The sequence below is a fragment of the Struthio camelus genome, chromosome 5 (genome assembly GCF_040807025.1).
Source record: "Struthio camelus isolate bStrCam1 chromosome 5, bStrCam1.hap1, whole genome shotgun sequence".
Lineage (NCBI taxonomy): Eukaryota > Metazoa > Chordata > Aves > Struthioniformes > Struthionidae > Struthio > Struthio camelus.
Window position 1 is genome coordinate 48,007,270 of NC_090946.1, and position 15,452 is coordinate 48,022,721.

The window sequence follows — 15,452 nt, forward strand, 5'->3', positions numbered from 1 at the left end:
TTGTTCAGTCTCACTCTTTATATACTACCTCCTTTAAGAAATTAACAAACAGTTTTTGCAAAATTAGTCATTTTGTCCTGATTAATGATGGAAAATTCACACTACCTTAAATCTAAATGAAACACAACAAAAGCATTGGAAATACAGCTGTAAACTTCTTTGTCATAAGCTATTTTAATTTAAAAGCTGTAGCTTAATAACTGTGAGGGAGTTTGGAGTTTATAGGTTTGCTATTGTCCTTTCTATTTTGTGATTAGAAAGAATGCTTTTTCCAGTTAAAATCTAGGAAGTACCAGCTGCTCACTCAAAACATAAATATGCATGCACAGCATGTATCACCAAATAACCTACTTCCTAAAAGAATTAAGTACTTATAAGGGTTATTTTCATGCCTCATGCTGAGCGTATGCACTTTTTTGTGGTGCTAGACAGGAGAAAGGTCTCTTGATCTCAAGCTTTTGCTTGCAACAGATGAAACTAATGAATTTTAAAATCATGTAGTGGTCAGCAGCTTTAGGCCTCCTGTTGCTTTGGTTTTGAATTTATTTTGCATATCATTATTAATCACTTCTGAAGGCTAACTAGAAATCTGTCATCAGAACTTGGAGCTTTTGATTATGTGAATATTCCTTAAACCACCAAAGGTTTTGCACTTCCCAGGGCAATCAGCTGAAGGAAAAAGCTTTTGGGACATCCCAAATCTGACAATTTTGTGGGACAATCTTTTGAGATATGAAGATAGCCCAATTCTCTTATCTTTGGAAGTGTGTTATATACCAGTAAAGGTATTTCACACTGTAAAGAGTTTGAGATAGAACTTTCTGCTTTACAATGTCATTGCTGTGATTTAAAGGAACTATGGTATAAAGATGTTCTTATATTACTTTACTATTCTGTGATGCATTTAAATATAAAAGAAATGTAAAGGTTAGCGTCACAATTTGGCTAGCAATTGCTGGAGCCCTTAGATTACCCTCAAGGAATATACTGCACAGGTGATGGAAACTCATAGATCTTCGCTTTGTCTATTAAAACTAAGGAAAAATTAACAAATTCATGGCCACATATTTGGATAATACAAGAAAGTAATCATTGTAACTGATTAAAATGAAATGTTCCAGAACCCAGCTTAACTATAGAAAAACTCATAGGCTTATAATGGATTCTGCATATGGCCATGGATTTATCTCCAAATTATAACTGAGGATGGCACTTTTGTACTAGAAGCAAGGTAAGGATGACTTGAGGATCTATTAATAAACATCTAATAAAATCATGCATTTTTTTTACTGCCAAAAGTTGTATTTCAACAGCACCAATAAGAATACATTATGAAAAATATTGTCATTTGTGTCTGTGCCTTATTTTAAATGACTTTTTTTACTGTTTTAAGGCAGCTACTAGACTATAAGAACAGGATTCTGACATTGATATGAACAGAATTTTGAACACTCCATGTTATCAAATGATTTTTTTTTTGTGATTTTAAAGAATTTAAACTGTTCAATTTGAAATTCAGGCTCAACTCATGTGCTGCTTCTCATAACAGGCCAGGAATCAATTTTGCCATAATTGAATGTATTATGTATGATGTCTGCTCAAAGGTGATACAAGTAAAAGAAGAAAATCTTAATAGTTGTATAACTCTGAATTCCATGTATTCGTCTCACTGAATCTAAGAATCATTTTAAGAGCTTAAAACAATTTGTATGTAAATGCTCATCTTTGTTACTGTCTGCAGTGATCACTTCTGAAAAATCCTGTTCCTAGGATGTACCAAAATATTGGGGTAGAATTTTCCCATTTGTCCTCGTTGCCAGCAAAGTAGGTAACTGTGAAGCACTTCAATGTTCATGAAGGGTTCTTGGGAAGAAGGTGTTCCTTACCTCTTGATATGTTAGACCTTCTTCACACCCTTCTTTCATATACAAATTACTAATGAGAAAATTAAATATGTTCTTGTCATGCATAACCATATTCGTACTTGAGAATGGACACCTATACAGAGCTGTTCCTCATGCTACATTACTTGATACAAAGTTCCTGTCTTTGAAAAACAGTTATCAAGTCTTAGAATGTCTTTCACTCCAGTGTTCTCTGAGAATGCTTGAGGTTATTTTGTTAGACTTATTTGAAGTGCAAACTAGGCTTTGCCCATCCCCTAAACTGAAGTTAAAGAAGCCCTCTGGCAAGTTGCCTCTTTCTGTAGCTCTAAAAGAACAAATAAGCTGTTAATGTAAGAAGCTGTTAATGTAAGAATAATGTAAGAATGTTGTTTAGGTATTGTTGATACCTGTTGAAGAGTGGAGACTTAAAAGGCTATACCATTAATTAGCTGGGTACAAAGAAGCTAGCATGCCCTAATGATTACGTATAACTCTGTTTAGGAGTTAGGCCTCTTTCTTAGTAAAGACTACTCTAGCTGCACTCGTTAGTGGAGTTGTATATCACAGGCAGGTATTACAGTTCCAGGCTCCTTAATAGATTTTTACAAATTGTTACTGATAGTTTTTTTTTTAAAAAAAAAAAAGCTCTTACAGGGCTGATGCTAATTTTATCTTCAGGAGGGAGTCACAATTAAATTGATCTTTCCCTTCATGTAGGCTGCTTTACTGTTTTTTAGAGACTGCAGTATTACCAGTTAGGGAGCAGGAACAATGGGAGGACAAGAAAAATATTTGTGCCCTAAAATTTAGTGACATCAGTCCCATTGCTTTATCTCAGTATCCTAAAGTAACCTGTATTTTTTTTTTCTGGTAATCTGAAGTGGGCGAGTTTGGAGTTACAGGTCTTGAAGACTGATGAGTTTTGAAGACTGATGCTACAATGTTGGGTAGTGGGGGGTTTTCTGGAGGGGTGGATGTTCTGTATGCGGTAAACAAACTTCTGAATTTCATTTCAAAGGGAAAGCAACTGAGAGCTAATTCATCTTCTCAGATCTTCCATTATAATAGAAAACTGGATGTCTGTCTTACTGTGGAGATTTGCAGCTATATTTTGTGCTCAGTTTTCTGGTACAAAGGGAAATAATGACTGTTTTGGAAAAAAAAAAAAAAAAACACCCAACAACTGAAGTTGAGCAGTTGATAGTCAGCTGCAAATTACACTACCAGTGTGAAGTTAGAATAACTGATGTGCAATGCAGAGTCTTTACTTTATGAAAGCAACTGGCTCTTATGTTAAGCAACTTTGAACTGATGCTACATGTGGAGGGTTTTTTTTTTTTTTGGAAGGAGTTTTTAATTGCCTTAAGTCAGGCAGCATTGAGTTTAATTTCTGTCTTCAGTCTACCTTCCTATACAGTAATAATTCAACACTACAGCTAATGATTCACTGAGAGAATAATTGGGCATGCTTGTGTTGTTAGTGCGTATGTTTATACCTCTTCTTAAACAATTTAAAGTTCATTTGAATGTTAGTTTTGTAGCTAGTTCTTTGGAAAGAATGAGACTAAATGCAAATGTTTGTTTTCTTTCTTCCATGCATTCATTCTTCTTCAGCACTTAATAGTGGTTTTTCTTCCTCTTACAGTCTAAACGTAGTAAGAATTGTTATTGTTATAGAAGCAGGGAAAGAGTAAAACTCTAGAGAAAACACAGGACTATTTCAGACAATTTGGAAGCCATTGCAAAAAGTCCCCCTCCGTACTACATGTTCATGACCACATGCCTCATGAGTTTGAACCTGGATGAAAGAATAAACTCTAAATAAACACAGCCACAGTATAAAAAATACACCGAGTACTATGCTAGTCTGTGATACCAACTTGCTATATGGGGGGCGGGAGTACAGCAGTGTCCCTCTACTAGATACACTAGAAATAATCACATCAGAATATTTTTGTTCCCATACTAGTGATGGTTTTGTATATCTTTTTATGCAGATTATAACAATACGATCAGCAACTACAAAACGAGATCCACTGCTTTCAAGTTCAATGTGGTTGGTGCATGTAGTTTCTGATTCACACAGGTCACTGTTTCAATTCAGTCACTTGGAGCCACTGTGGAGCAGATGAACAACTAACTTGCTCTTCTAGTTAAACACCTACACTTCGCTGCATTGAAATACAAGGATTTCACGTTCACATCGTCTAACCATTTTGTTTTCTTAGCCCTTAACACTAAAGCCATTTAAATTATTTTGGGGAAGCGACAGCCCCAAAAATGCACGATAAAAATGATTTTACAAATATGCTTGTGACTTGCTTTAAAATGATACTATATTTCTGTGAATTTGGGAAGGAAGCTGTTCTCTATTTGCATAGGTTTGAAAGAAACAAAATAATGGATTTTACTGAAATTGCAACTATTTTCTTGATAGTTTTCTAAGTGAGCAATATACGTATTGTGAAACAACTAAAACAACTCTAAATACCATGATAATGTTAAATTCCAAGACTTCTGTTGTGGGTGTAAGTGCTGGAATAAATACGTGAGACCTAGCGCCATATTTGAAACTGTTTACCAGTCACTTGATCTCTTGTAATTTAGGTTGATGGTTCTTGTTGTACTTAATCTGCTTCATTTTCAAAAAGTATGAATTATATTTGGATCTTACAGTAGCCACTTTCACTCGTTTCAAACATTTCATGGATTGAAAGACATAGTCAAATAGTACAATAAATATTCCAAATTCAGAAAAATAGCCAGTCTTCTGTGTTTTGTGATAACTGGCTTTCATCACATCTCTTATTTTAAGCAGGCATGACCTTTCTGCATATGACAAATTTGTTTTCAAAATATTTTCTGTAAGAGTTAAACCACTTTTAGAGAAGACTGTTTCAAAAGAGGAGAACCACTTCAAAATGCTTGTGACTGTTTAAATAAGGTGCAAAAATTTCTTCATTAAAGAAACGTGTCTGTGATAGTTGAAGAATCGGCAGATCTGAGGATCCAGGAAGTCCTTCCAGTTCTCTGTGCCTGATTCCATAACAGTGAGGCAGTATAAGCAGAAAGGAAGATTAGAAACTTAATGCTGGCAGAGCAATCACGTTTCCTCCCAGTCACGGTTTTTTCCACCTCTCTGACAAGCTGGAGCACATCTGCTTGGCTGAGTTCCAGACTCCACCTTGTCACTTACCCAAGTGAGAAAAATACCTTCCGACTTGGCGCTCCTGGTTTCCCAAGTGATGTCTCAAGACTTACAGCTCCTCAGTACAAAATAAATCATCAGCCTAGTGCCATCAGACTCTGCGAATATGGGGCCTATACGTCTAATGAATAGCACATGGCAGCTGTGAAAGCTACCACTAGGTTTACCTCTCATATTAACACCAGGCAGCAGAATGCAGGTCTGTGTTAATGTACTAAATGGCTATTTTTGCTATCAATTAGTTATCTTTTTAACCTAAACATTGCATAGGAAGCATTAATTTAAAAAATGCCCTGTTGTGAACTTTTACAACTGGCAGGCTGGTAACTAGTTGGGGGAAAAAATCATGCTGCTTGGAAGCGTTTGGTGGTTTTTTGTTTTGTTTTCCTTCCTTCTTCTTGCTCCCCTCTAGCACAGATATCACTCAATTCATTGATGTCTCCTTGAATTCTCATTTTTGCAGACTTACGTCTTTTAGGCTTGTTTTCTGACCCTACAGAAAAATTATCAGAGAGCTGGGCAGAGTGAGGGCATGTTTGGTAGTCTTGCTCATGCTATGCTTTGTAAGCACATGTATGGACTCATTACTGGGCAGAAGTGTATCTTTTATGTTTCCTTCTGCAGTGCATTTATGCTTCTTTTGGTGGCAGGTTTCCCTTAACAGCTGCAAAGGGATTCTTTCCATATTATAACTAACTCTTGATTCAAAGACCAGTATTGCTTCCCAGCTGAACAGAGAAACGTGTTAAATAACTAGAGGTCTAGGGTTATTGGTTTTCTGCAAAGAGACCTTGTTTTTGGAACTCGGACATATATCTAGAACACTTGTCTCCAGCATCGAGTAGTGCTGTGGCCAGGTGACAATAAACACTGCCACCTTTTTGTTTTCCACCAAAAAAACAGGGCATAAGAATGCCTCTGAATGTGCATTCTCTCAAGTTACAGATATTTAGGATTAGTGCACTGTATGTTAGCAGTCTACTTTCTGGACTGTCTGAATATTTGGTGGATGACCTCAGCCACCTCATTCCAAAGCACTGTAAATAGGAGAACGCCCTTGGAGCTGTCTTTCAGAACTGGCAGCTTGCTAGCATCAGCCTGTACCCTGGAGATTAACAGGGAGTACTTCTGCATTTCTGTGTAGGGGCTTTGTATGGCGTACCTACTCCTTATCCTTTGGTCAGCCTTTCTGATACATACTTTCTCATTTAAGTCTTCTGTAAGCTCTGGAAACGAGAAGGGAACCTCTGGTGATTTACTTAGCCTAGTTTGGATGAAACAGTTTTAATAGCAAGGATTATTCTGCTTACGTGAAAGAAACCATAGACTCTTCTGTCTGTTCTTCCATAAGCTCACCAGATCTTAACCCCAGTCTTAATAGGCTCCCATACTTAGAAGTCTGTTCATTCACAGTTCATTATATCCTTATTAACATTTTTTTCTGACAAAATGGATCAGTCTGTGATTCCTTTGTAATACTGGATTACCATTACCTTAGGCTATTTTCATACCTTATAAATCAGGTTCTCTGCATTAGCTCTGAGGTATATTTAAGTTAGTGCTGCCCAGGCTGTTTTTTGGTGTTCACCATAACTGTCAGATGTATCAGGAATTTACTTGAAGTTGCCTTTTTGTCAGGAACCATATTCAGAACTTGAACTGATTCTAATGGTCTGAAAGACTATCTTACCATGTGTTTAGGAGCGTTATTTCCTAATGCAGTTTTCTATGAAAGTATTGCTTGTGGTGGCAGTATGGGCAAAATTGAATTTTATCATCTCAACAATGAGAGACTTGAGTGGGAGAGAGAACAAGTAACTTGGGTCAGATGGTTTCAGTAAGTTCTGCTTTTTGCTTCTGCATCCAGAGGTGAGACAGAAGGAATGCAAGTAGTAATTATTACTGCTGGGACTATTTGACCCCAGCTCCAACCTCAGCTGCTGGCTCACATATATCTTTTTTTTTTTGCCTTCATTAGCATCAATAACAGTCAATCATTCCAGAGTTCTGACACATGTAAAATGCCTGTAGCACTACTGCATAGTTTGCTGCTTCATTTAAGTTTCAAGCATGCCATCATCTCTAGGAAAGCAGGACGCCCTTTTGATGAACGCTCAATAGTATTCCTTCCTAACAGAACTTCCCTTTAGAAGATGTTCCAAATTCATATCTAAAGATGCATCCATCATTCAGTTACAAAAGTACCTGTTTTTCTTCCCTATGCGTGCCCCTTTTAGGCTGAGAAGCTAGCGCGTGCTTTGGATGACAGGAGAATTTTGTATTTTTAAATGCACAGGCTCGTCATATAGAATGTCCAACCAGTTAACCAGCTGTGTTAAGACCTGCAATTGGACCTGAGCTTAAGCTTGTTCATCAGGCACTATGCTATCATACAGCGTAAAGGATGCCATGTATAGTAAGATCATCCTGCATACATTTCCCGAGATAATGGTGAGACCCATATTCCGGTTGTGATTATGTGGAAAGGACATAACCTTTCTTTTTCCTTCAACTATTGGTTATTTACCAGTAACCAGTTCTTCAAGGTGGATAGTCTAGTCATACACTTGACTCCAAATTGTGTCTTTCCTTTCCTCTCAGAGACTTTTTCAGGAGTTCGGATTTTGGATATAGCATGCTCTGCCTTTAACTACTGCCCAGTTAGGGTTTTGAGGGCAGGCACAAAGGTGCTCTACAGATACTAGTGAGAAAAGAAGCAACTCAAATACTTGTGATACAAGGACTCTGCTACGAACGGTTACATAATCAAACTACAAGTTTCTAGAACCTGTCTTTTCCATCATTCTCTATTTTGGGTCTAGTAGCATATTTTACATGTTTATAAAAAATGTTTGATATACAGAAATGTGAATTGATAAACACAGTTTATTTACTATTTAGTTGATACCCTCAAATTTGAATTGGCTAGAGAGAGTGAGTTTCTGTTACTAAATTGTGCAAAGACATGTTTTCAGTTAATGTACTTACCTCATGAATTATAAACATATATTTTGCTATTACTGACCCAGACTTACTAGTTTGTAAACTAAGCATTGTCCAAAGAGTTTCAGGGATGATGAGCAGGTTGGTGGTTGTTTGGTTTGGTGGTTCTTTTCCCAAAAGGTATTACCTGGGCCTTCAGTTTACTTATGTACATTCTTGTTAGGAGCTTATGCACTTCATTTCTCCCCTCCACCCCATAACCCTTGCATGAATACAAAGTAGTCCTGACAACTATTAGAATTTAATTCTCCCTTCCAATGCTGCTTATTTTGACATGTCAACATCTAACGTCACTTCTTTACCCTTGCAAAAAGCAATCTTTCTCTATCATCTGGAAGGAATACCACTTTAGTATGCTTTGCTTAATATTTGAGGTTTGCAGGAGAAAGTGAAAGCTTATAAATTAAATCCTGCAACAATTTTTCAGTGGTTCATTGCTGCTATATTTGCCTAAAACAAAAGGTGCAAAAACAAAACATAAAAGTAAATTCATGACTCCTGCTGTCCATCACAAAGTTACTGCTTTCAGTGGGTTCTGAATTTCACCAGACGTTACACAGAGCTTCCCCTAAGAGCCTGCTTTCACATATATTTACATACAATGAGAGCAAGTAGCTAGAGGGGGAGGAGAAGAAGCACTTATGCTACTATTATTCCCTAAAATTTAACAAATTGTTATATAAGAAATATAGAAATGATCCAACATTGCGTAGTTCAAAAAAATTAAGAAAAAACTTAGGCACCCATCAACATGAAATTTATAGCAAGTACAAGCCTTTGTACTGCAACTAGAAGGATTTTATGTGGCAAAGCTTACATTATGACTCTAGAAAATATTTAATTTAACTCACAGTGCCCATCTGAGAAATAACAAATTCTGTTTAAAGCTGAAGTATTCAAAATTAAAAAAAACTTTATTAAATATAAAAGAATCATTGATGTCCCATAAGACTGTTATTTACCTTTAGTCTAGGGTTGGCATAGATTGATTTGAATCAAACAGGAAATACTACTGATTGATTGCAAAACTACTAATCATATTGTTTTAATGAAGCTGTTGTTTAACACATTGAATAGCAATGTAACAACACACAGCAAATTAGCTTGTTTGCCATTGATTAATGATAGATAATGCCTGCAATTCACCAAAGTGATTCATTTGAGCAGTTCTCTGATGTATTAACTTGGGCTCCTCAAGGCAAGTCTTCACTTGCATAGATTCAGCTTAGAAGTCCATACAAACAGCAATGCACCTTAAACTTAAAAAGGAGCCTTATTTAGCTTACAGTACTGTAATGCACCTCCAAATTACTTCATTCAGATAAACAAGGCAAAAATTTAAGGGTAGAAGAACAAAAGTTGCTTATTGCAATAGCAAATAGCTTGAAAATAGTTACAAAAGAATCATAGGCCAAGATGCTGAAATGCAACAATACAAAAAAGTAAGCTATCAGCAGTTATTCTTATAATAAGTGCTGGATTTTAAAGAAGGAACAGCTGGCAAATTCCCTCAGATATCAGCTTTGCCACCATGGGTAAGGCTGCATACATCAAATAGCTGTCCTGTGCAAGAAAGGTACTTACAGAGGTACTTGAAAGCCTGAGAACAGCCAGAAGGTAATGAAAATGCTTATAATGTACCTCTACAGCTACCAGTGAGGACGACAAGCAGCAGGAGCAGCTAACGCTTCAGAATCACAGATTTGCCTTGAAGAAAAAAACAAAGTACTGCAGAACCATTTCTCAGATCAGGAAATGGCCAAGTGAATACACAGCCATTGTAATTTTGTGTTATTTTGGCTGAAGAAATAACTGAAGACCAAGCTTTGTTTCTTTTGCTCTGTCAAATAATACCAATGTGCTGGTTGTATTTCTTTCATAGAGTTAGTTTGAATCCAAATTTGCTAACAGTAGATACTGTAATAGTTATTGTAACAACATATTTAATACAGAAAAGAGAACGTTTCTGCTCTGGAAAATGCTGATCCAATTACAATTATGTTGCTATAATTTTAACTCTCACTATGAATTGTGTAAAAAAGAAAAAAAAAAGGTGGGCTTAGAAATGATGCAAATCATAATCTTTAGCGGCCTTTGGTCAATCAGTCTCTTGAAAATAACATAAAATGTCACGGTAGGCCAGAAATGCACTGCTAAACTTCCAGAAGAAGGCTCTTTTGCCCTTTCTTTTTCAGCACAGAAGCAACAGCAGCATAATTTAAACTTAAGGCTGTCTGAGTTACAACAGCCCTTTGCCTGCTGGACACAACATTTCCAAGAACCTCTGCAGGACAAAGTACTAGCAGATCTGCTCTGACTATAACCATTTAGTCAGTTACTGAACAGGATACTCTTTTGGAAGGATACACTACCAAAACTAACACTTACAGCTTCTTTATGCTGCTCTGACAACATAAAGACGTCGTCATCTATGTGATGTGAAGAAATTCTAGACAGCATGTGAAAAATCTTCCTGAGCTTGAAATACAAAGCCAGAAATGACATTCTACAGCATTCGATTACCAGTACTGCAGTAATGCAAAAAATACTTCCATACATGATTCTTTAAAGGGTCTGACTATGCAGTTTTATGTTCAGGCCACCTTGTGGCATTATGTAAGTGGAATTCAGATGGAAAAAACAACACAATTTAAGAGTGCATACCAAGAAAGAAGGATATTAAGCTGTTTATATTTTTGGAACACCAAATGTCATGGTGATGTATCACTCTAGCATTATGCAGATGATTATAGGTGGTGTTCCTATGAGCAACAACACAGAAATCCAAGTGCGCCATGTAGCACCATTCTGTGCGGCACTGCTTGCTCTGTAGTCAGCTTAATGGATGATGTAGTTCTTAAACATGTTGCACGCCTGGGTTATGCACAATTACTACTTAATAGAGACATAGGGTCAACTTCTGTGGTAAACCACAGGTGAAGGCCTCAAAATAATGTAAGGACAACTTCCAGGTCACAGTCATCTTACACCCGTGTTTGCTCTGTTTACAAGAGGGGGTCTGGAATTTTTTAGAGCAGGAAAATTGTACTCCTTTTCTTACAGAAAAAGCTGTCCAAAGCCTCTTCCTCACACTTAAACTAATGATTAAATTTCCTCCCCCAAAAATGAAAATCTGAGTTCAGTAACATACAGTTCAATCAGTTACAATCAGACAGAACTAGGTACCATCCGGTAATCTTAATTTCAGCATTTGCTAATCACGCCTATTAAGATGAAGAGCATATTAAAGTATTATTCTATTTATGTTTTCTGGTATACATTACCAGAAGGGTGTAAACAATTAATTCCTGAAAAAAATACTGAACTTGGAGGTGGAAAATGGAGGTGACGTAAACCTGACAGAGATATATCAAGAATGATCGCTATTAGGAAAAGAAGGTAGGACAATCGTGAGTACTGGAACACTGGACCATTCTCCCTGTGCCTGTCAGCTCTAAAGTACTTCAGGGTAGGGGAGACACTTTTGCTAAATTGTACAGTATGGGAATTGGTGACACAGAGTGTCAAAGTACAAGAAACATATTCGTGACTTAGCGTTAGTTGGAGGCTCTTCAACACACAGCAAACCATTCAGAAAGGCATCTGAATCTCAACGATATTCAGTCAAGTTTTTCCCAGTCAACTTTAGGTGAAAGCAAACAAGAGATGGATGAAGGCTTGCTCCTCCAGACAGAAGATTCTTCAGGCGTACATGCTGACTCTCGAATGTGCAGATGGATGCATTAGAAATGCAGATTATTTAGACAGATATTGAGTTTACAGGCATTAGGAGCTTTTCTGCCTTTACATGCAAGTCTTTCAGATGCAGAGTGCAGGACATGGAGGCAATCTTTTCAAAGCAGGCCAAGACACAGTATGGGGACCTTTTGGACCCAAGTCAGAAGTAGAACAATCTCATGGAATATGATATTTATAACAGTACAAACACTGTCACTGAGTCCAGACTCCAATACTAACTTGTTCTGTTTATGTTCCTAACGTAAAGTTTGCCTAAGTAAATGTTTCTAGTGTAGCACTGTAAATTGCCAGTAGATGGCGAGATGATTCCACTTTACAATGGATTTTTAAAAAGAGCAATAACAAAGGAAATATGCTACACCATTTTTATTAATTCTGTATTTAGCTGTAGTAAAGCTGCTTGTGCAGGAGGCAGCTCATGTAAATGAGTGGGTTGGCTGTTGCCTTTCATAGTGCCTTTATGTTGGATTTTTACACCTATCTTCAGTTTGTTTATTCTCATAAATCTGCCTGCTTGGGTGGGTATTTTGATCTCTTCTCACCTCTGATTAGTTTCTCAAAACATACACCGTCAATAATAATAAAAAAAAAATTATCCAACACAAGTACCATATTGGAGCATGCAGTACTAAGGCTGCAATGCTTGATTCTGTTACCAAAGTATAAATATGAAATAATAAAGGGGTTTTTCTTCCTGATTCTTGCAGGATTTTTCTCCTCTTCACAGAGGCACAATACTGCTGATACTTGATTTTTCTGAAATAACCAAAAAATGCAGAGTTTTCTGTAAAATACTATCCTCCCTTGGGAGGACTGCAGGGCAGAAAGATCTGCTTCAGTGAAAAAGTTTGTATCTACAGCTGATAAGAAACGTGAGAGTCTTCCAAGGACTCCTGCCGTACGATGACACACAGGACACTTCCCCAAGGTTAGTGAGGATGCCAGCTGCTTTAACAGCTAGAAAGTGACTTAGTCATTATGGGTAATTGTGAAGGACAAAACTAACTACGTTAGGAACTACAGCAAACACTATCTTTTATTTCCCTGGTTGTATACACTGCCTAGAAACCATTTCCCTGGGAAGCAGCCTGAATTGCAACTGATAAAAGGTTAACTGGTTGAGAGGACTCTCTGCACAACTTTCCTGACATAGTCTTTAAAACTTCCAACACATAACTGACACAGAAGCTGGATTTTCAAAGAGTCCAAATTACCTGACAGTACCTTTCTCAATGGGCAGAAACCTGAATAAGTGCCTAAATACACATCAATTATCAATCCTATCTAAAAGGAAGGGAACAAGATGCTGGAGGCCTAACAATATTAGTACCGTGGTGTCTGTTCTGGTTTCCACCCAAGAGATTTTGTAAAACAAAAGTATAGATGTGTGTACACACGTGTATCTTCTACTACTTCTAGAAATTTTGAGAAAGTGTAAGATGACAAGGACTCAAAACATATTTGAACTGTTAATATTTCCCAGAAGCTCAAACTTCTAACACAGTTTAAGCAACTTACAATATAAATACAACTATAGATAATGACTGCCACATTTACTTTGACTCAATCCATTTTGTAGCTTTTTCTGACAATATTTTTGGGACGTAGCTATGTGGACTCTGATGCCCATATAATTCTTATTTGATCTTTACATCAGCCAGGCCTATGTCTTTGGTTCCATAAAACATTTGTGAACCAGCATTGCTTATCTGGCATACTAGGTATTGCCTGACTACTTATGCAGCAGTTTGGGGACTGGATCAAAGAACACAGTAAGATTATAGTCAGATGGTCAAAGCTGTTCCCTGTTTGTCTACTAGAAGTTGACAAGCCTGCATGTGGCTGGCTGAATCACACATGAACCAAATTTTCAGCTGCTGTTGTTTCTAGGTCAGTGTATTAAAGTAAGCCAGTGCCAATGTCAGGTTCATTTCCAAATAAAAGCTGGTATTTAAATACCAGCCAAAGTCGTATCAGCTTTATAGAAAGAGAAGTGTTCAGAGCAATTGCACTAAAATGTTCAAAGGTGAATTAAGGTTTATAAAAATTTTTTACTAATGGTGAGCCATGAGCAAAAAAATTATTTTTTGCTAAAAACATACTAGCAAAACTTTTGCTAATATTCAGGCTGTGAAAAGCATTCAGCACAAACATAAGTTCTAACTACTAAATTTTTGTAAAATCCTTTTCCTCATGGAGGAGAAAAAACTCTCTTGGTATTTAAGGCTTTTTACAAGGAGTCATGTAGTCTGGGATGCTGGTAAACAGCTATGGTACTCATGGATTTTGATGCTGCATTCAGATAGCTCAGCAGGATTTACTGTCTCTCCTCTGCTCTTCAATTTGTACGTGATACCAAAAGTGACAAGAATCTGGGGATATGGATTTCAGTGTTATCAGTATGATGACATTACACTAGTCTAGACCTCTTCTTCGTTCAACCCACTAGGGACTGTCAGCTGTCATCCATCTGGTTGACGATTCTATAGAATTAGCAGCAGCTGGTTGAAGTAACTCAACCAGACAAAACCAAGAACATGCTTGTGTGTAGGGTAGAACTTTGCAGAAGCTTATTGTCAGTTTCTATGTATCTGCTACTCAGGGGAGTGACACCATCAGTGAAGAGACAGCTATAAAACACAGCGATCATTCTTGACTCTGCTTTCAGGAGATTAATGAAGCTGTCCTAAAGGAACTCTTATAACCTTTAGATTTTCCAAGATGATTATTGTTTTGTTCACAGGGAACCTCCTACGCATTCATGAAAGTGCTTGCTACATCCAGAAAAGGTTTCCCTGCAAAACAAGTTCTCCTTCCTTGTTGACAAGTTCTAGCTATACATCAGAAACAAAGTTTATTGATATAAATCATGAGTTAAATGAAGATGGCCAAGGCTTTGATTAAAATGACCATTTTTAATCTTCTGTTTCTGTCAGCTTTTTTTTTTTAATTTTTCCTGGAAAAATCTTGATTCTTCAAGTGGTAACTATTCAAATTTAAGCTACAACTAAAATATTTTAATTCTAAATAGATCCTTCTGTTACCAAAGAAGATACATTTATTTAGTTATATTATATATAATTTGTTCTTTATGTTCTTTAGTTTCACACCTGTGTCATTGCACGTTTTCAATAACAAACTATATTATCTTTTGTGTTTACTCAGCAATTGGAAGAACAAAGTACTCTTTTTTGCCATTTCAATGCCCACTTCATTTCTCAACTTGGAACGAGTGAATTGTTGAACAACAGCGGACAGACGACCTAGGTTGCAAATTATCTGCTCCACGGAGTCAAAGATAGCTCTGCAACCCTTTTTTTTTTAAGGGACTAGGCTTTTAGGGTCAAAGACCACCAGCTACAAGATCTGAAAGGTCTCCACGAAGAGCCGGCTCTGCTGCATCTGCATCACCTCCGGAAATAACAATGATGAAAGGATGCCCCAGTGGCCCTGCAGACGGTCTGTGTTCAGGAGCATCCCTGCATTGTAATCTCTTTCACGGGAACACGAGTCACTGTGGCAAGGCCAGGGCAGGTCCTGCAGCCACTTCAGACACGTGCTATAAAGCCTGAGCTCAAAAGGAGGTAGAGCCACAA